General features: G+C 40.5%; 1 protein-coding gene and 1 pseudogene across 1 annotated transcript in view; one reads left to right on the plus strand and one right to left on the minus strand.

Annotated features, from left to right (window-relative positions):
- The window catches only part of INTS6 (integrator complex subunit 6), a 93,321-nt gene that overhangs the window by 31,363 nt on the left and 39,468 nt on the right, over positions 1-22,490 (plus strand). The gene's annotated exons all lie outside the window — the stretch shown is intronic.
- LOC128566976 (small nuclear ribonucleoprotein-associated protein N-like) lies at positions 8,462-9,520 on the minus strand (annotated as a pseudogene).

The raw sequence follows: 22,490 nt of genomic DNA on the forward strand, positions 1-22,490 counted from the left end.
ATCTGGGACTACAGGTGCCTGCCACAATGCCCAACTGTTTTTAGAGATGGGATCTTGCTCCTGCTCAGCTGGTCTCCAACTCCTGAATTCAAGCAATCCACCTGCTTCTGCCTCCCAGAGTGCTAGGATTATAGGCGTGAGCCACTGCGCCCAGCTTATAATTCAACTTTTAAAACGAGTTCAAAGACTTTCTTTTTTTTTTTTTTTTTTTGCTTTTATTATCATTATGTCTTAAGAAAATACATTGCATTTGAAAATAGAAACCAGCAGAATTTTTTATTTATTTATTTTATTTATTAATTTTTTTTTTGAGGAAACACTGTTGTCAAGGCTAAAATATAGTGAGATGATTGTAGCTCGCTGCAGCCTTGTTCTTGCCTCGGTCTTCTGAGTAGCCTGGACTACAGGTACACAACACCACGCTCAGTTAGTTTTTCATCTTTTATTTTTTGTAGAGACAGGATTTTGCTGTATTGCCCAGGTTGGCCTCGAACTCCCGGCTTTAAGTGATCCTCCTTCCTGGGCTTTCTAGAGTGCTGGGATTATAGCCATGAGCCACTACACCCAGCCCGAAATAAGCAAAATTTCATCTCTGGATTCTTGATAGTTAAAATTTTTATTTTGAAGTGGATTGAATAAATAAGGCTGAAATCATCCTATTATTTATTTATCAGCTTTTAAAGTTTTTTTACATTTAAGGATATGATGATAGAAATATTTTAAAAATTGCTTATTTCAGCCAGGCTTTAACATTGAAATACAATAGAATGCAGGGTCAACAATATTAGGGCGGTGCCTGTGGCTCAACGGAGTAGGGCACCTGTCCCATATGCCGGAGGTGGCGGGTTCAAACCCAGCCCCGGCCAAAAACTGCAAAAAAAAACAAAACAAAAGAGTGTTATGTGTGGGTAGGATATACCTTTGTACTAGGCTTCAAGTCAGTTAAAGAGGATGGAGGCCTAATTTTTTATTTAAGAATACTAGTAGATTAGCTTTAAACGTACATTTGCAGTTTTCTGGTAAACTTGGCCTGTTTGGCTATTTTTTGCCGTTCCATTAAGATTACGGTTGGAGGGAAGGAAAATGTTGAGATTTGGTTTCCTGATGGGGGTTTGCACACAGGCCTCAGGCTACTAGTTGTCCGTAAGTGTTTTGATTATACTTAGCTGTGTTCCCAGAGTCATTTCATTTAAACTTCCCCTTTCAGTTTTCTTTTCAGATACAATATAGCAGGTTTTTAATCTTTTAGAATTATATATCGAGAATAAATTTTGTGCAGTGACTTAAGATTTACATCAAGGCAAGGCTATATTTTTATCTAGACAAGGCTGTTTTGGTATATTTTTCCCCACGCTCTGTCTTTTCAGATTGAATTACTGATTTTTCCCCTTTGTTTTGTTTGTTGTGGTTTTGATGTTTTTTTTCCTTTCAGCTAAAGGAGCAGCCCAGTGGTTTTCAAGAAGTGCTAAAGTGCACTGACTGTCTCATGATGACTGGTGCCTCAGGGAGGGTCGTGATTCCTGGATCCAGGATCGACCTGATCCTGGATGTCACTTCAAGCAGTCAGAACGTGGGGCAAAGCCTTGTCTGATGGCTAGCCTTCCTCAAACTCTGTTGCTAGTCATCTCGGAAGGCCTCAGAAAAAGCCTTAAAGGTGAGCAGAGTAGAGTGTAGTTCTCTCTGGGGGCTGTGACTATTTGTTGGAGAATCTGACTCAACATAGGATGATAATCCTGGCCTGATAAATCCAGGTTCAATTGGTAAATTAAGGTGGAGCTTATAAATTTGCTGTTGCTGCTGATCAGACCCCAACTTTTAGTTTAATTAGAAACTACCTTTTCTAAGCTTAAGATCTATAAAGAAAGGAATTTTGTATTTCCTGTGTTCTTTAGAGCCTTAGGTTAGTGTCTGTTGTTTTAAGCAGAAATAGCCTTGCTATCATAACTGAAGAATACTTTGGTTCCAAAATTACAGATACATTTTTTTTTAATTTAGCTACAAAGACACTCTGTTGGTTTGTGTATTTATTATATGCCAATTATTTATCAGGCATTTGAGCTTTAGGGGTTAGAAGGACAAGTTTGCATTTGATTTGACTATCATAATAAACTTTAAACAATATAGCTACCTTTGAAGCAATTTGGATTTATGTAGTTCATATTTTATTGCATTCAACTTAAAGGATGTTAGTACTACCTGCATCATTTAAATAACATTTTTAGCACCATAAAAAGATTGGTTAGAGATGTTTTGAGTTTTTCAGTTTGGAAGAGTTTAATTTTAGGCCTCTTTTTCTTATTCGAAGTACTAACAGAACTTCAGTCATTCATGGAATACCCTGGATTGCTAATAATCTCGATTGCTAAATTTAAATGAACCTGAAAGCATATCCTAACACTTAACTATTTTTTTTAATTGGGCCATTTACATTCGTAAAAATATAATATGGGACATGTACCATCCCCAGTGTATGTACATTTTCAAAATTTCGATATTATATATTATTACCATATTCATATTTTATTAGAAAACATACAAAAATAGAAATTTTAAAAGGTGAGTTGAAAGAACAAAAACAAGTTCTGTTATTTTCTTTCTGCGTAGCATGGATTATGATGTATACCAGGGGTTGGCAGATTTTTTCTTTAAAGGGCCAGATAATAAACATTTTGGTGTTTGCAGCCCATGTGCTCTCTCTTGGAAGTACCCGACTCTGCTGTTGGAGGGCAGAAGCAGCCTGTAGATCACACTGGGAGTGCCGAGCACGACTATCCGCAATACGGTTCTGCTCACGGAGGCGGCTGCTGGAGTAGGACCCTGCTTTGTGGAAATCTGCCCCCCAGACCTTGCAGTTGTGTTGTGCTGCTTCTGTTAGGTCCTGTGCATATCAGTTTTGGAGTCGACTTTATCCTGTTGATCTTCCTTAATGAAATAGGCAGAACACTGGTAGTCAGAATGTGATCAGTTTAATTGCACAGCTACTTGCTGAACAGCAGTGAAGCGTGGGTCCTGAGTTTGGTAAGAGAGATAAAGTTATGACGTGGTGCAAGAAGTAAAATGATCAAGGCACAAGTTGGTAAAATGAGAAAGTGAGGCAGGAGATGGTTCCGGAAAACGTCTAGGGGTAAATTTTGAAAGATTAAATAAAGTTTGTGAAGTAGCTGAGTACAAAGGCAGTAAAGGTGACAGAGCAGAGCTCAGGGAAATCACATGCACTTCAGTGTTGTCAGTTGGCAAATGTGTTCAAGAAAAATGCAGCTGGAAATGAGACTGGGGCTGGGACTTTGCCTTAGAGGTTGATGGAGGAACCACTGAAGAAACTTTAGCAGGGGTTCCTACTAGTGATCAGATTTGCGTTTTAGAGAGATGGTGGAATTCGTATGGATGGTATTCAAGGTGAAGATATTTTTTTGATACCTCATCTGTTGTTACCTCCTTGTAAAAGAGGACACAGTTGTTTGTGAGCGGATTTATGCCAGACATTAAGTACGGAAACTTGGAATACTGTTTAGCAATAAAAGAGAATGAATTGCTTTAATGTTTCAGTATGGGTGAACCTCAAAAACATACAAGATGCAGAAGCCCACATACTGATGATTTCATCTACACGGACTGTCCAGGACTGTCCGTAAAGGAAATCAGTTACTGTGTGGAGGCAGTTGGGGGACTGACTGCAGATGGCACAAGAGATCTTTTTAGGGTGTTGGAAATACTCTAGAACTGCCTGGTAGTGATGACTGTACAGTTCTGTGTGTTTACTAAAAATTGTTGGACACTTAAAATGGATTAATTTTATGGTAGATCATTATACCTCAGTAAAGTTATTTAAAAATTAGAAAGACTTTACCTTTGCAATTTGTTGGAGTAAAACATTGTTTAAAGAAAGTACTTCCATATTGCTGGTTGCCAAGAGATTGCAAACATTGACCTTAAACTACTAGAACTGGAAAAAGTTTTGTTACTGTTTTTTTAAAGGCATGTGAAGGGTATGTGTTCTAACAAGAGTGTGACTGTGGGAGCGTAATCAGGTGGTTGTGAGATTTTATAGAGTTCACCTTGCTTTTAATCATTTCTTAATTTTTCTTTCTTTATTAATAAGGAGAAACTTATTCAGTGTTTATATTGGATAATAGTTACTAAAGTTAGAAATACTCCAAGGGAAATGTCTTCTTTTTTCCCCCAGAAATAATTGCTAAAGAATGAGCCTGAAATATGATGCCTTTAAATTTAGAAATTGGTTCCACATAATCTTAACAGTCACAAAAAATGAATAGAAATAATATAAAACAACTGAAAAATGGTTATTGAATCTAATAAATACGTGTTAAGGGCCTACTATGTGCTAGGCTCTGTTTCTTGGAAAGACATCAGGAGGGATTCTTACGATACATTCTTATGATACAATTTCTTTGATTCCTACCTGTCAAAATAACGTATGAGGTTAAGCATAATCATTAAGAAAATATTTATAAACTTAATTGCGTAACTTTTTATTGTTTACAGAGTAATTTGACATCTAACTTAATATGTCAGAGGCGCAGCTGGGACTTGACCGTTGCTATTTTCCTTGCTTACTTCAAGTCCCTTGTTCTTTACACTCCTTTCCAAAAAAACAAAAAAACAGTACTCTGCTCCATCAGGGTAGTTATATATACAGGTCAATGGAATAAAATTCAGAGTCCAGAAATAAACCCATACATGTATGGTTACTTGATTTTTGAAAAGGAATTCAAGATAGTTTAGTGAGAAGAATAATTTTCTCACCAAACAGCACTGGGATAACTGAATATTCACATGCAAGAGAATGAAGTTGAACCCCTTGGCATCTGATACAGAAATTAGATCAGAATTGCTCAAAGACCTAAATGATAGAGCTAAAACTCTTGAAACTCTCAGAAGAAAACATCGGCATAGATCTTCATGTCGTATGATTAGGCAAGTTGTAGACATGACACCAAAAGCACAGCCAAAGAAAAAGGATGTGGTGAATGTGTGCCAGGGATACTCTGCAGCCACAAAAAACAGGGGGCCTTGCGTCTTTTTCGTATTAGCCTGGACAGAGTTGGAGAACATTCTCTTAAGTAAATTATCACAAGAACGGACAAGCAAGTGTCCAGTCTAACGTATTCAGTACGAATATGAAGCTGGGAGACAGTATAATAGATTGCCTACACGGGGGGTTGGGTGTGCTCCCACCTGGTGGGCTTCACGGAAGGGTGTACTGGGGCCTTACCTAACAAAGGCAAACGTCCTAACTAATCCAAAACAAAAAAATTAAAAGAAAAAAGAAAACTGGACTCAAAAACATTTGTGGTTTGAAGGATACTGTCAAGAAAGTGAAAAGATAGTAACAAAATGAGAAGTATTCACAAATCGTTTATCTTTTAAGGGCCCAGTATCCAGATTATAAAGAACTATTAGAACACAAAAATAAAAAGACAAATAATCTAATAATAAAATGGTCAAGGATTTGCTTAGTTACTTCCCAAGAAGATAGACAGATAGCCAGTAAACACATGAAAAGACACTCAGCCGTCTTTAGTCATAAGGGATCATTAGGGAAATGCAAATAACCACAATGAGATACTGCTTAACACCTACACAGCAGCTGCTGTGGAAGGCCGGGAGTGACAGATGTCAGAATGTGGGGACAGTGGACCCCTCATTCTAGCTGTTCCTCAAAAAAGTTAAAGATAGTGTTACCTTATGACCCAGTAATCTCACTCCAGGATATATGCCTAAGAGAAATGAAAATATATTATTTACATAAAATCCTGTAAATAAATGTCACAGCAGTGTTGTTTGTAATAGCGAAAAGGTAGAAACAGCCCTGAAGTCTGTCACCAGCTGGGTGGATAAACAAACGTAGTATATCCATACAGGGGAGTGTATTCAGCCTTACAAAGGAGTCGAGTTCTACCTCATGCAGCAACTCGGGGGAACCTTGAAAATAGGCCAAGTGAGAGAAGCTGGACGTGAAAGGCCACTCCCTCAGGATTCCACTCGTAGTGGGTGTCCAGAATAGATGAATGCCTAGAAGCAGCCGGGTGGTAGGTCAGTGCCTGTGGCCTTTCCTTTTGAGGCGAGGGAATGTTCTGCAGTTAGATGAGGGGGTGGGTTCCCCACTCTGCCTCCCTGGTTCAGCCACTCTAAAAGAAATGGAACAAATGGAGAAACGCCTGTATTTACTCCCCCACACACCCTCCTTCCCTGACTAGTAACTGTCCTCATCTCCTCCTGTAGTGTGGGTGGAGTTCATTTCTGATAACCTCCTCACTTTATCACTGCCTTCCTTCATCTGTTACAGTCTGCTTTCTGAATCTATTGACCTTTCTTATAAGGTCACTAATAATTTCCTATCTTCAAAATTAAAATTTGCTTTTTATTTCTATTCATCATGTTTGCCAGCACTATTGGACATTTCTTTATTTTTTAAAAATTTTATTTACTTATTGTTGGCGACACAGTCTCCTTTTTTGCCCAGGCTGGAGTGCAGTGACATGATCATATCTCATTGCAACCTCCAATTCCTGGGCTCAGGGATCCTCCTGCCATAGCTTCCCAAGTAGCTGGGACTGCAGGTATATCTCACCACACCTGGCTAACTTGTTTTTCTTTCTTTTTTTTTAATTTTTTTGAGATGGAGTCTCACTTTATCCGCTCTGGGTTGGAGTGCTGTGGGGGTCACAGCTTACAGACTCTTTGGTCGCCAGACTCTTTGGCTTACGTGATTTCTCTTGTCTCAGCCTCCTAAGTAGCTGGAACTATAGGCGCCCACAACAACGTCTGGCTATTTTTTTTAGAGAAGTGGTTTCCCTTTTGCTTAGGCTGGTCTCAAACTCATGAGTTCAGGCGACCCACCTGCCTCAGCCTCCCAGAGTGCTGAGATTATAGGCAGGAGCCACTGTGCCCAGCCAGTTTTGTTTTTTTTTTTTAAATATAAACATGGCATCTTGCTCTGTTGCCCAGGCTGAGTGATCCTCCTGTCTTACCCTTCTAAATGCTAGGATTACAGGCATGAGCCACCTACCTGGCACTTAAAGCTTCTTTCAACTTTTTTACACTCTTTCCTTTGGCTTTCTTCTCCTCCATCCTCCCCACCCCCTCAAACTCTGTTGCTCTGGGTATAGTGCTGTGGTGTCAATAGCTCACAGCAACCTCAAACTCCCGGGTTCAAGTAACTCTCTTTCCTCAGCCTCCCAAGTAGCTGGGACTACAAGTGCCCACCACCATGCCTAGCTAGTTTTTCCGTTTTCAGTACAGACAGGGTCTTGCTCTTGTTCAGGCTGGTTTCGAACTCCTGAGCTCGGGCAGTCCACCTGCCCTTGGTCTCCCAGAGTGCTGGGATGACAGGCGTGAGCCACTGCACCTGCTGCCCTTGGCCTTCTGTTTGTTGTAATGCCCAGCCTTGACCCTAGCATATTTGCCGGTCCCTAAGTTGCTGGTTTAATCTTAGATTTTCTTGCCTTTTTACTAATAGACTCTTGGATAATTTTGTTAATTCCCACAACTTCATCCATCGGTACTCTCCCTTCCTCTTTTTCTTACCTTGGGATACTACACTCCCTAAAAGGTCGTTTATGATTTGGTTTCACCTCTTTCTGTGGTTTCTTTACATGTGTTTTATCAACACTGAACTGTCCCCACTGTGTCTTGAGTACATGGTTCTCTGTCAGTTATTGATGCCTGATCCATAATTCTGTGGTGCTTGCTTACGGTTTCTCCTCAAAGCACTCCTTTATTTGTTGAGACACTGCTCATGTGACAGCTTTAAGTGTTCCATTGTGTCTTCTCTGCACTTTGAGGGCTTAGCTCTTGTTACTGTCACCACAGTTTTTATATTAATTATGTTACTTGTTTACTTACTGCTGCTGGACTTAGAGTTCCGGGACAGAAAGCTCTATTTACTGTGCCTCTTTGAGTTCCTGGAGATAACCCTTTTGTAAATGCTTTTTTAATTTTTTATTTTATTTATTTATTTATTTTTTTGAGACAGTCCGACTTTGTCACCCTCTGTAGAGTACTGTGGCATCATAACTCACAGCAACCTCAACCTCCTGAGCTCAAGTGATCCTCTTGTTTCCGCTCCCAAGTAGCTGGGACTACACGAGCCTCCCACAGCGCCCGGCTGTTTTTAGAGACAAGGTCTCACTCTTGCTCAGGCTGTTCACCTGCCTCGGCCTCCCAGAGTGCTAGGATTACAGGTGGGAGCCACAGTGCCCGGCCTGTAAATACTTCAGAGTGGAAAATGAATGTTTCCTGGATTGACCAAATAGGATATGTCGTAGAGTGATTTGAGCCCACTGAAGTCATGTTATTTGAATACTAAGAAAGGTTAAGCATTTAAAGTTTTTTTAAAAACTTTTTTTCATAGTTTAATTGCTCTATGCATTTATTATCTATTATTAATGCAGAAAGGGGACCAAAAGCTCATAAACACTACACAATTTCACAAGATGTGTTACAGGGAAAAAAGTGACTGAGAAGGATCAGCGGCATCAATATCCTGGGGTCTGGGAGTCTGTGTTCCTGGTGGAGGGAATCTCGTTCCTGGAGGGGGCACACTTAGTGGTGTCCCTTGAGCAAGGAGAAGCCCAATTAGTGGGCGCGTAGTGGTCTCATACCAGGTGGAGGAGCCCTGATGCCTGGAGGTGGTGTTGCTCTGCCTGCAGGTGGTGGGGGGCGTCCCTTGTCACGGTGGGTGCTGGGTTGGGGTTCCAGCAATGCTGGCAGTAGCAGCAATAGGAGCAGCTGTACAGTGCCTCTTCTCTGTGGAGTCATTACCTGCTGGCACAGTCCCCAAACCTTCAGACCCAGCCTGCTAATCAGGCAGGAGCCTGCAGAATTGGTACACCAGCTGGTCCTTCTCCGCCACTGCCCTCCCAGCTCCAGGGCCTCCTGCAGCTCTAACAAATGGTACTGAGCAGTGCCAGTATCTTTGTGGGTAGCCCCTCCACAGTCCTGGATACCAGGTTCTCCCCATGCAGCAGCCCCAGACTGAAACCTGCTTCTCTTCATGCTTTGGCTGCTTCGCATTCTTTGGCTTGGTCTTCCTGAAGTCATCACAGTCATGGAGGATCAGATTCCTGTGTGTCAGAAGCCTGGGAGCTGCCAGAGGTCTGGCGTGTCGCTGGAGGCGTCTCCTCCTGTGGGCAGTGTGCTGCAGCGTCTTGCTGCCCTGCCTGTGGTCCTCCTGTGGGCAGTGTGCTGCAGCGTCTTGCTGCCCTGCCTGTGGTCCTCCTGTGGGCAGTGTGCTGCAGCGTCTTGCTGCCCTGCCTGTGGTCCTCCTGTGGGCAGTGTGCTGCAGCGTCTTGCTGCCCTGCCTGTGGTCCTCCTGTGGGCAGTGTGCTGCAGCGTCTTGCTGCCCTGCCTGTGGTCCTCCTGTGGGCAGTGTGCTGCAGCGTCTTGCTGCCCTGCCTGTGCTCCTCCTGTGGGCAGTGTGCTGCAGCGTCTTGCTGCCCTGCCTGTGCTCCTCCTCGCTGTTCTGCCACATCTGATGTCCACAGTTAGAAGTTTTCATTTTTCTTTTTAAATTTTTTTTTCCACAGTTAAAATTTCTTGATCTTTAAGACCAAAGGGAAGGCTATAGATTAAGGTATGACACGAGTTTTGCCAGGAAAAAACTGGGCAGAAGCTTCAAACAGTGGATGAAGCCTGATTCTTGCTTGGAATCAGCTTCTTCACTATTCCAATACTGCTTTAACCACCTGCTGGTATCTCCACTGTGTCTCCGCCAGCCTGGAAATCCACCACGGGCGCTTTGCGTCTCAGGTACAACGGACACTGGTGCTCTTGGTTGGTCAGTGAGGCCCCTCTTTTGCATCTGACCTGGGCATTACCCCTGGCCCGTGCTCGTCTGCAGTCTGTCTCAGGAGTCAGTGGACCCTTGCTCCTCCATCGCTCAGGTCGAGGCATCAGGCATCTCCAGCAGCAACTGGCTCTGTGTAGGACTTAACATTTTCAATTAATGCCAGATTCTTTTCAGGCTATTGTCTTTGACACTACCTGATTTTGAGGGAAAGAGGGGGTGAGCTGTCCACTATCTCTTGTAACTTTTCTGAGAGCCGTCATGTAATTCTGTTGCTTCATTTACTATCCATAGGCTGATAACTCACAAAGCCTATGGATTTTCCCTTCATTTCATTCCGTTGTAACCCAGCTGTGGTACTGGGTATTTTTCCTTTGATGTCTTGATACCTCAAACTCAACACATCCAACCTTTGCCATCTTCTTTGTGGGAGTAACATTCACCTAGTTGCCATAGCTAATCACCCTGACTTCTCTTTCTGACTCAGATATATCATCTGTCACTTAAACCTGTTGGTTTTACTTCCTGAATATCTTTTAAATACATTTCCTTCTGAAAATTATAATATTTTTAGTTAAAATGTTTTTTTTAAATTGTAAAATAGGGCGGCACCTGTGGCTTAGTGAGTAAGGTGCTGGCCCCATATACCAAGGGTGGTGGGTTTGAACCTGGCCCTGGCCAAACTGCAATGAAAAAATAGCTGGGCATTGTGGTGGGCGCCTGTAGTCCCAGCTACTTGGGAGGCTGAGGCACGAGAATTGCCTAAGCCCAAGAGCTGGAGGTTGCTGTGAGCTGTGACACCACAGCACTTTACCAAGGGCAACAAAGTGAGATTCTGTCTCTAAAAATAAATAAATAAATAAATTGTAAAATAATTTAAAAAATTAAATATGCTATCCGGATTGTAAGTAGATCATATAGTTTGATCATGTAAACTTGATGTTTTGAAAATTAAAGGAGACATTACTAAGAATTACACTGAGATTATCCTTGCGGAATGGGGATGAATGGTCACCTACTTTTATGCAAAATAGCAGACATTTATCTATTCTTCATCACCCTTAATTTCTGCTTTTAACCCTTTTACCTGTTTTGACTTCCTGTTTCCAGAAATCATCATTAAAATGCTTCAACATTATTGCATAGACAGTGTTGGCTGATTTCCTGGTAGAGACAAGGAATCAACTTTTCTTCCACTGCTCTTTCCTTACATCTTTCTGTTGTAATTATGTAAAAATCTGATTGCTTCAGTATATATTATATTTTTCATTTCATTTTATTATTATTATTTTTAAGAAAATTATGTAGCTATCACTACTGAAAATCTTTCCCCAAAATAACAGAATACCTCTGTATAGAGTCAAATAGATAAGGGAATTCATCAGTTCCATTTTTTTTTTGGTCTCTGATACGTTTCTTTTGGAGATCTCCACGGACTGCTCCTGTCTGCAGGATTGTTCTGTAGGCCTATGAAGAGTAATCTTATCAGGATTTCTCCACAAATCATCATGGGGATTCCTTTTACTTCTCTCTTCTGTTGAGTATCATGTTATCCTATTTCTTGATTTTTTTTTTTTCTTTTTAAATATCCTCCTTTAATGGTTCATATTGTCCAGCAGCTTCCTGAGAAATGATTCATAGAGGTAAATCAAGACATCTGTCCTCGCCTTACACGTGATTGATATTCGGTTCTTGTGTGTTTGGTTTCTAGTTTGGAAATAGTTCTCCTTCAAGAGGAAGATGTCCCACTGATGTCACCTGCAAGCGTTGCTGTTGAAAAGTCTAATAACCATTCATATTTCTGTTGGTGACTTGCGGGTTGCTTTTCTTTTGTCTCTTGAAGTTTTTAGGATTTCTCTTTTTACCAGGAATAAAGAAATGGTGATCTTTGGTGTAGATATTTCTTCGCTCTTAGAAGGCCCTTTCAATTTGGAAACTCATATCTTTTAAGTTTCAGAAATGCTATATTATTTCTTTGACAGTTTTTACCCCTCCTAGGCCTCTATTCTTTCTGGGTATAAGACTTCTGACTTGTTGCTGGTGTTTTTTTTATCTCCAACTTCTTTGTTGTTCTTCCTGAGAGTTTTCCTTAAACTGTGTGCAAGTTCGTGGCAGAGTATTAAGGTGCTATAACAAGGTGCATGGTTCTTCAATTGTGAGTTTTCTAAGCAGCAAGTTCTAGGATAGGCAGATCTTCTTCATCTACTTTTCCTTAACTAGATTATTTCAGTTTGGATACCCTTGAATTTTGAATTGTTCTTGGAAGTAGTTAGGAAAAGAACTGGGGATTGGAGTTGTTGGAGGGTAAAACCTTAGAGAGAGAAAGGAAGTTGAGGGACTTAATCTTGAATCTTAGAACTATTTCTGTATATACTTACAAGGAAGAAACTGAAATGAAATCCATCAGAGCCTCAAATGGCTTACACGTTTTCTTAGTATTATGTTTTATGTTAAGAGGAGAACCTAAGGCTGTATTATGTTTGAAGAATGGGATTTAAGAATTCACCAAAAATGTTAAAATTTTATTTGCTTTTTTTGAAGGTTTTAATACACCCTCCCCTTCTATATTATCCAAATAAATCTGAATAATTGGGAGTAGAGTGGGACTTGAGTTTGGAGGTGTCAGCTTTACCTTTTTCAAATCACAAAGGCATTTAGCATTAGTTTAATCAGAGTGTGTGCTTTTCTGCTCACACATACGTAGTGCCATTTTGAATGCATATTTTCTGCAGAAAGAAAAACAAATTGAAAAGCATCTAGTTGAACTTTCAAGGATTCTGAAAAGCTTCTGGCAAGGTAATTTCTTTTAGGATATTGGTTTAGCTGCTTTAATTGGAACAAAAATACTAGTGATGTAAAAAAGATGGAAGGGTTTTCGTTTTGCATCAAGGATAGAACTGGCCAGAAGTTGAGGCAGTGAGATGGTTCTGCTCCGGGCTATCATTGGGGGTCCCAGGTTCCTTCTGTCTTATTGCTCTGTCTTTCCTCTCTTCGGATGCTGGTTTTTATAACGTAATCTACAACTGAATTTCAGCCTGTGGGGAGCAGTGAATAGTGCAGAGGGCAGGCAGCTTCCTGATGCGAACGTGCCCTAGAACACACATGGCAGTTCCAGTTAGAGTCCATTACTTGGAATCTGGCCACACTTAGCCATAAGACAGACCGGAAACTCATCTCTGCCAGCTTGGCTATGCATCCAGCTAAAATGTGTATGTGGGGGGTTGATTAGTGGAAAAAAGTAGAGATTAGATTTGAGGGGTATGTATCTGTTTCTGAAATTAATTACACTTTAAAAGCTTGAAAGCTTTATTGCTATCTTTTTTTTTTAGACAGAGTCTCACTGTATTGCCCTTGGTAGAGTGCTGTGGTGTCACAACTCACAGCAACCTCAAACTCCTGGGCTCAAGCGATTCTCTTGCCTCAGCCTCCCAAGTAGCTGGGACTGCAGGCGCCCGCCACAACGCCTGGCTGTTTTTTTTGTTGCAGTTGTCTTTGTTGTTTAGCTAGTCCAGGCCAGGTTCCAACCTGTCAGCCTGGGTGTTTGTGGCCAGTGCCCTACCCACTGAGCTATGGACGCCACCTGTTTTTGCTTTCTAGTATGACAGCTTGTTCTAAGCTTATCTTGTCTGTCTTTGCCTCAGATCTGAAATCAGCTCAGGTTCCATTAATTTAGGAATTGATATAGGGAGACCATAACCTGGGTTTTAGAGGCGATCATAACCTTATTGCTTTGAGTTGGCCATTGTTTTCAGGCCTTTTCAGTACAGAGCTAGGAGACTTTTTTTCCTAAAGGAAAATAAGTCATGAATTCATACTAGTATTTCCAATTCAGATGTAAGGTACGTATTTAAAATGTACAGATTGAAGAATGAATTTATGTCATGAAGACCAAGATTTGATTCCTGGTGGCCATACTGCAACTTGCTGGAGATATTACTGTTTTTCTTTCTTATTCCAAGTTTCAATTCTCTCATTTATAAAATAGGGACAATAATTAACTTTTGTTTCCTGGTTGTTGTAATGATGAAATGAGATAATAAATACTCAAAAAAATTTACTGATTTTATTCTCTATCGTAGTACAAAAAGGAGAGACTCCTAATTCCCGTAGGAGTTAGGGAAGACCTGCTCTTAAAGGTAACGTTTGAGCCATCAGGGAGAATTGGGTTTAAGTGGGATGAAGAGGCTTAATTGGAAGAAATAATCTGGGCAAAGGACTTACCCGGGCCTGTGATCTGCACTAGTCAAGGCTGAGGCACAGGATTCTATTTTGATCCTTTACAAAAAGAAACAAATCTTTTCCCATTTACCTTTGTCATAGTATATAATTATACAGAGATCTATGTACTTACTTAACTAGTCAGCTGTCTGTCCTGCTCCACAGGGAGAACGATCTTCCCGGTGCCTGTCACGTGGTAGTTACTTGGTTGATGTTCGTATCCTGAATGAAATTTTAAGCATTATAACTGCCGCAAAATTTAGCATTTATTATATATATAAATAATTACTCTGCAGTTATTTTATGAGTGTTTTTTGGATCAGTTTCTCAGCTGCGTGTAGATGTGCTGGTGTGTTGTGAAATGGTGAGCCAGGCAAAGGGGCCTCAAGTATCCCTTGCTGTGAAGCCACACTGAGCTTTCCACTTTGTTGTCTTGCCTTCAGTGAGAGAGCAGAAGATGCAGATTCTTCTCCTAAGAATTAACGCTAGTACTGCACAGTGGGGAAAGAAGAAAAGTAAAAGTCCAGGCGAATCACTTTGGAGAGCTGTTATTTTCTGGTAATGGAGAATACTTTCTGCTTCAAGCACTTAAAAGCTTATCATAGAAACTTTCTGTAGTACATTTTAAAAGTTTCTATCTTGTGAAAACAGGTTGGATAAAAATTAACATCGTGACTTACTACATTATGATTTATTCTATTCTAAATTTTTTATGCTAGAATCTGAATAATTTGGGGTATTTTTTTGACAGTTATGTATGGTTGGAGTTGATAATGTTACACATTTTCTGAGAAGTATACTCTTCTGGTGTATGTGTGTCTGTTTAAAACTAATAGTTTTGTAGTTTCCGTTTTAAATCGTCTTAAATTGTTAGTGTTTTGAACATGTGAGATCGTCACTGTAACAATGGAGGCAGACAGAAGCATCAGGGCCTACCAGGCCTTGGTTTCCTTCTGTATTGTCCTTGGTCTCAAGTCCTTTGTTTTTTGCTTTCATTCATCTGTTTCTTCTTTTCATTCCTATTCTTTTTTGTGCCAGTCACCCTCATACTTCTTAAAATGATGGTATTTGCTCCCTTTCTTGTCTTGGCCCCTTCAGTCTGTCTTCCATGTGGCAGAATCACTCTGAAGCGTGTACCCCTGAGCGTGCGATTCTGCTGTTCCAAGGGTTTCATCACTTTCCTTTGTTCACTAGAGTCCTTGAGGCCCTCCACAGCTTAGACAGTCACATTATTTAGTTGTTTGAAGGGGTTTGGGGTCACCAGAAGATGGATCTTGACACCAGGAATCAAGAGGCTTAACTGTGTGTCGGGGGACGGAGGAGCTCTGGGAGGAGCCCTCCCGAGTAAGCCTCGGTTGGTATTTATTATCACAAAGCAGAAAAAGTAGTTAAAAGTTACTTTCAGACATTAGCACTAAAAAGGGAGAACATGGAAAGTGTCAGAATGTCTCCAGTTTGTTTCTCAAAATCTCAGACCTTAAGCAAAACCTCTGCCTCTAGCATCCAAGAGACCTTTGGAATCTAGAGAATCTTTACGGTCACCATTAGGCCTGGTGATGCCACACCTCACAGACACATACGTTCTCCCCTGGAGGCCAGTTTTCTCATCTCCTGCACACACACAACCCATGTGCCATCCTTGTGATCTCCAGATGGCTCAAGCAGGAAGTGAGTCTTACGCTAAAGATCAGGGCTCAGTTTCCTCTACAGCCGTTCACTTATATATTCATTTAGCCGTATTTATTGAGCCTTTTCTATAAACCAGCCAGTATACTAGGTTCTAAGAATAAATGACAAGCTAAACAGGTACCCTGTCCTGGAGAAGACAGCTACTAATATTAATATAATCATAGGTGAAAGTAAATTTGCAGTGATCATACATTCTACAAGAAGGAGGGGTGAGGTGCAGTGGCTCACACCTGTTATCCTGGCACTTAGAAAGGCCAAGGCGGGAGTTTGAGACCAGCCTAGGCAGCATAATGAGACCCTGTCTCTACAAAGAATGAGCGGAGTACAGTGGCTTGCTCCTGCAGTGCCAGCTGTTTGGGAGGCTGAGGCAGAAGGCTCCCTTGGGCCCAGGAGTTCCATCCTGGGCAACAGAGCAAGACTCTACTTAAAAAAAAAAAAAAGACAAAAAATTAAAAGAGGGCGGAATATGTGCTGTAAGAGCTTCCAGTGAAAGGCACTGGATCTAGTCAGGAAGGTCGTGGGAGACCAGGAGCTGAAGAAACAGAAGGGTTTACTTCCCAGAAAGTGGAAGGGAAGATGCTACAGGCGCAGGGACTGGCACGTACACAGGCTTCTCTCTGAAGGGAGGAGGTATTGAGAGTGAGCGAGTGAGACGAGGCTGACGAGGCTGAGAGCGTGAACCAGGAGAGACAGTGGGGCAGGGCAGAAAAGGCTGGACTCGGCCGTACCAGGGGCTGGAGACCATGAGAAGTAACGTTTTTATTAATATAAAAGCTCTCGGAAGTCATTTGACAGTTTTATTTAGAGGCTGGGATTAGAAGAGGGCGAGGCAAGTGGTTTCTGGAGGATGATGATAAAAGAAATGGAAAGAAACAACAGTTTCAAGAGATATTTAGTATTAAATCAATAAAATTTGCTGATATATATAGGATTTGGGGGTAGAGGAACAGAGAGATGGCTTCTTGTAAAAATGGATAGAATCACATTGCCTTTTATTGAGGGAACGTTGGAAGAAGACTGTTTTGGTGGAGGAAAATGATAAGTTCAGTTTTGAACATGAGCCAGTCAATAGGAAAGTCAAGTAGGCTGAAGACATTTGGTGCTCAGAAAAGAGATACAGGCTGGGCATACACAATTTTTGAGTATTATTTGAGGATAGATAGCAATTGAAGCTGTGAGTGAGTAGGTTGAGGGCTGAGGGTATAAATTGGCCAAGGCCTAAGACCGATCCTTGGGGATCTATAGCTCTTTATGGTCAGGTATTAGAAGGTGAGGCTGGGTGGGGGTAGGGAGGATGGAAAATAGAGAGGAGCAGCTGGAGAAGAGGAGGAGAACTGTGAGCATCTTTCATTTCAGTGTGAGAGCCCGAGGAAGATGTCTTTCAAAGAGTAAGAAGTAGTTCTGAAAGCTGCTTGGAGGCTGTATCTGAAAATCTCCCCTGGATTTAATGGCTTCTGTAGTTATCTATTGCCGTGTAACAAATTCTCCCAAAACTCAGTGGCTCAGAACAACAGTTTTTTTATTTCTTACAATTCTGTGGGTTGGGGCTACAGCATACAAGATAGTCCTATTTAAATGACGGGAGCTTTATTTCTAACTGTTAGCAAGGACATCTTTTTGTGGCTGCAGCCTCTGTCTTTCCATCGTTCAGTGGTCCCGTCCAAGCTTCTTCACGTGGGAACTGGCTTCCAGGGAGGTAGGGAGAGAGTATACAGGAAGAAACAAAACTGCAAGGCCGGGAAAGGCATAGGCCCAGAACATTGTCCCCGTTCTGTGCCATTACCAGTGTCCAAAAAAAGGTTATTGATGATTGTGAGTTGTTCATGGTAGAGTGAGAGGACTGGGGAATGAGTAGGAGACAAAAATTTCTAATCATCCCTCTGCCTCTTCTCTGAACTGGGCCTAAACTGGGCTGCTAGTTCCTGAATGCACCCCATTTCCTCTCAGGCTTTTCCTTTCCTGAGTGTCACCCCTCTGTCTCTCTATATTAAAAGCCTACACATTTGTAAAGGATTGAAGGCTTTCCTAAAATACTCAATTTCTCTCCACCTTTGCACTTCACCTCTTCAGTTGTTCTAAACTTTAATTTAGGTTTTATTTGTGTTTGTTTTTTATATTTCTTCCCTCTTCTATTTAAAAATTTTTATTTTTAGTTACTACAGGTACACAATAGTTCTCTGTTTACAGGGTACATGTGATGTTTTGATATAGGCATACAATGTGAATTAATCAAATTAGGGTAATTGGGATGTCCATCACCGCAGTCATTTATCATTCCTTGGCATTAGAAACATTTCTTTTCTTTTTTTTTTATTGTTGAGGATTCATTGAGGGTACAATAAGCCAGGTTACACTGATTGCAATTGTTAGATAAAGTCCCTCTTGCAATCATGTCTTGCCCCCATGAAGTGTGACACACACCAAGGCCCCACCCACCTCCCTCCTTCCCTCTTTCTTTTCCCCCCCATAACCTTAATTGTCATTAATTGTCCTCATATCAAAATTGAGTACATAGGATTCATCCTTCTCCATTCTTGTGATGCTTTACTAAGAATAATGTCTTCCACGTCCATCCAAGTTAATACGAAGGATGTAAAGTCTCCATTTTTTTTAATGGCTGAATAGTATTCCATGGTATACATATACCACAGCTTGTTAATCCATTCCTGGGTTGGTGGGCATTTAGGCTGTTTCCACATTTTGGTGATTGTAAATTGAGCTGCAATAAACAGTCTAGTACAAGTGTCCTTATGATAAAAGGATTTTTTTCCTTCTGGGTAGATGCCCAGTAATGGGATTGCAGGATCAAATGGGAGGTCTAGCTTGAGTGCTTTGAGGTTTCTCCATACATCCTTTCAGAAAGGTTGTACTAGTTTGCAGTCCCACCAGCAGTGTAAAAGTGTTCCTTTCTCTCCACATCCACTCCAGCATCTGCAGTTTTGAGATTTTGTGATGTGGGCCATTCTCACTGGGGTTAGATGGTATCTCAGGGTTGTTTTGATTTGCATTTCTCTAATATATAGAGATGATGAACATTTTTTCATGTGTTTGTTAGCCATTCGTCTGTCGTCTTTAGAGAAAGTTCTATTCATGTCTCTTGCCCATTGATATATGGGATTGTTGGCTTTTTTCATGTGGATTAATTTGAGTTCTCTATAGATCCTAGTTATCAAGCTTTTGTCTGATTGAAAATATGCAAATATCCTTTCCCATTGTGTAGGTTGTCTCTTTGCTTTGGTTGTTGTCTCCTTAGCTGTACAGAAGCTTTTCAGTTTAATGAAGTCCCATTTGTTTATTTTTGTTGTTGTTGCAATTGCCATGGCAGTCTTCTTCATGAAGTCTTTCCCCAGGTCAATATCTTCCAGTGTTTTTCCTATGCTTTCTTGGAGGATTTTTATTGTTTCATGCCTTAAGTTTAAATCCTTTATCCATCTTGAATCAATTTTTGTGAGTGGGGAAAGGTGTGGGTCCAGTTTCAGTCTTTTACATGTAGACATCCAGTTCTCCCAACACCATTTATTGAATAGGGAGTCTTTCCCCCAAGGTATGTTCTTGTTTGGTTTATCAAAGATTAGGTGGTTGTAAAGTGTTAGTTTCATTTCTTGGTTTTCAATTCGATTCCAAGTGTCTATGTCTCTGTTTTTGTGCCAGTACCATGCTGTCTTGAGCACTATGGCTTTGTAGTACAGACTAAAATCTGGTATGCTGATGCCCCCAGCTTTATTTTTGTTACAGAGAACTGCCTTAGCTATACAGGGTTTTTTCTGGTTCCATACAAAACGCAGAATCATTTTTTCCAAATCTTGAAAGTACGATGTTGGTATTTTGATAGGAATGGCATTGAGTAGGTAGATTGCTTTGGGAAGTATAGACATTTTAACAATGTTGATTCTTCCCATCCATAAGCATGGTATGTTCTTCCATTTGTTAATATCCTCTGCTATTTCCTTTCTGAGGATTTCATGGTTTTCTTTATAGAGGTCCTTCACCTCCTTCGTTAGGTATACTCCTAGGTATTTCATTTTCTTTGAAACTATAGTGAAGGGAGTTGTGTCCTTAATTAGCTTCTCATCTTGACTGTTATTGGTGTACACAAAGGCTACTGACTTGTGGACATTGATTTTATATCCTGAAACATTACTGTATTTTTTGATAACTTCTAGGAGTCTTGTGGTTGAGTCTTTGGGATTCTCTAAGTATAAGATCATGTCGTCAGCAAAGAGGGAGAGTTTGACCTCCTCTGCTCCCATTTGGATTCCCTTTATTTCCTTGTCTTGCCTAATTGTATTGGCTAGAACTTCCAGCACTATGTTGAATAGTAAAGGTGACAGAGGACAACCTTGTCTGGTTCCAGTTCTAAGAGGAAAAGCTTTCAGTTTTACTCCATTCAGTAAAATATTGGCTGTGGGTTTGTCATAGATAGCTTCAATCAGTTTTAGAAATGTGCCACCTATGCCTATACTCTTCAGTGTTCTAATTAGAAAAGGATGCTGGATTTTATCAAATGCTTTTTCTGCATCTATTGAGAGGATCATGTGATCTTTATTTTTGCCTCTGTTAATATGGTGGATAATGTTTATGGACTTGCGTATGTTAAACCAGCCTTGCATCCCTGGGATGAAGCCTACTTGATCATGATGAATGACTTTTTTGATGATAAGCTATAATCTATTGGCTAGGATTTTGTTGAGAATTTTTCCATCTATATTCATGACTGAGATTGGTCTGAAATTCTCCTTTTTGTTTGGGTCTTTTCCTGGTTTTTGTATCAGGGTGATGTTTGCTTCATAGAATGTGTTGGGGAAGATTCCTTCTTCCTCAATTTTTTGGAATAATTTCTGCAGTACAGGAATAAGCTCTTCCTTGAAGGTTTGATAGAATTCTGGAGTGAAGCCATCTGGACCAGGGCATTTTTTGGTTGGAAGATTTTTTATTGTTTCTTTGATCTCAGTGCTTGAAATTGGTCTGTTCAGGAGCTCTATTTCTTCCTGGCTGAGTCTAGGGAGAGGGTGCGATTCCAAATATTGATCCATTTCTTTCACATTGTCAAATTTCTGGGCATAGAGTTTCTGGTAGTATTCAGAGATGATCTGTTGTATCTCTGTGGGATCAGTTGTTATTTCCCCTTCATCATTTCTGATTGAGGTTACTAGAGATTTTACTTTTCTATTCCTCATTAGTCTGGCCAATGGTTTATCTATTTTATTTATTTTTTCAAAAAACCAACTCCTTGTTTCATTAATTTTCTGAATGATTCTTTTGTTTTCAGTTTCATTGATCTCTGATTTGATTTTGGATATTTCTTTTCTTCTACTGAGTTTAGGCTTAGATTGTTCTTCTTTTTCCAATTCCATAGGATGGCTTGTGAGATTGTTGATGTGCTCTCTTTCTGTTTTTCGAATGTAGGCATCTAAAGCGATGAATTTTCCTCTCAAAACTGCTTTTGCAGTATCCCACAGGTTTTGGTAGCTTGTGTCTTCATTGTTGTTATGCTCAAGGAAGTTAATGATTTCCTGTTTTATTTCTTCCTGCACCCATCTGTTATTCAACAGAAGATTGTTTAATTTCCATGCCTTTGGGTGGGGTCGAGCATTTTTGTTAGAGTTGAGTTCCACCTTTAGTGCCTTATGGTCTGAGAAGATACAAGGTAAAATTTCAATTCTTTTGATTCTGTTGATATTTGTTTTGTGTCCCAGGATATGATCAATATTGGAGAATGTTCCATGGGGTGATGAGAAGAATGTATATTCTTTATCTTTGGGATGGAGTGTTCTATATGCGTCTGTCAAGCACAATTGTTCTAGGGTCTCATTGAAATCTCTTATATCCTTGTTTAATTTCTGTTTAGAGGATCTGTCCAGGTCTATAAGAGGAGTGTTAAGGTCCCCTGTTATTATGGTATTATCAGATATCATATTGCTCAGACTGAGTAAGGTCTGTTTCAAGAAACTGGGAGCATTTAAATTGGGTGCATAGATATTTAGAATTGAAACATCTTCTTGTATTTTTCCTTTGACCAATATAAAGTGACCATCTTTGTCTTTTTTGACTTTAGTTGCTTTAAATCCACATGTATCTGAAAATAAGATTGCAACTCCTCTTTTCTTCTGAATTCCATTTGCCTGAAAAATTGTCTTCCAACCCTTGACTCGGAGCTTTAATTTGTCCTTTGAAGCCAGGTGTGTTTCTTGCAGACAGCAAATGGATGGCTTGTGTTTTTTAATCCAGTCATCCAATCTATGTCTCTTCAGTGGGGAATTCAAGCCATTAACATTTATTGAGATAATTGGTAAGTGTGGTAGTATTCTGTTCATCTTATTTTGTGAGAGTCCATTGCTTAGTTTTATCTTTTGCATCAGTGTGGAGGTTAGGTTCTGTCCTTTAATTTCTGAGTTCTTACTTTGCTGCTGATCGATTGTTGTGGTCAGTGTGCAAAACAGGTTGAAGTATTTCCTGTAGAGCTGGTCTTGTTGTGGCGAATTTCCTCAATGTTTGTATATCCGTAAATGATTTGATTTCTCCGTCAATTTTGAAGCTTAGCTTAGCAGGGTATAGAATTCTGGGCTGGAAATTGTTCTGCTTAAGTAGATTAAAGGTAGATGACCATTGTCTTCTTGCTTGGAAAGTTTCACTAGAGAAGTCTGCGGTCACTCTGATGGATTTGCCCCTCTAGGTCAACTGGCGCTTACTCCTGGCAGCTTGCAGAATCTTTTCTTTTGTCTTGACTTTGGACAGGTTCATCAGAATGTGTCTTGGAGAAGCTCGGTTAGAGTTG

This window comes from Nycticebus coucang, chromosome 15 (assembly GCF_027406575.1).
Source record: "Nycticebus coucang isolate mNycCou1 chromosome 15, mNycCou1.pri, whole genome shotgun sequence".
Taxonomy (NCBI): Eukaryota; Metazoa; Chordata; class Mammalia; order Primates; family Lorisidae; genus Nycticebus; species Nycticebus coucang.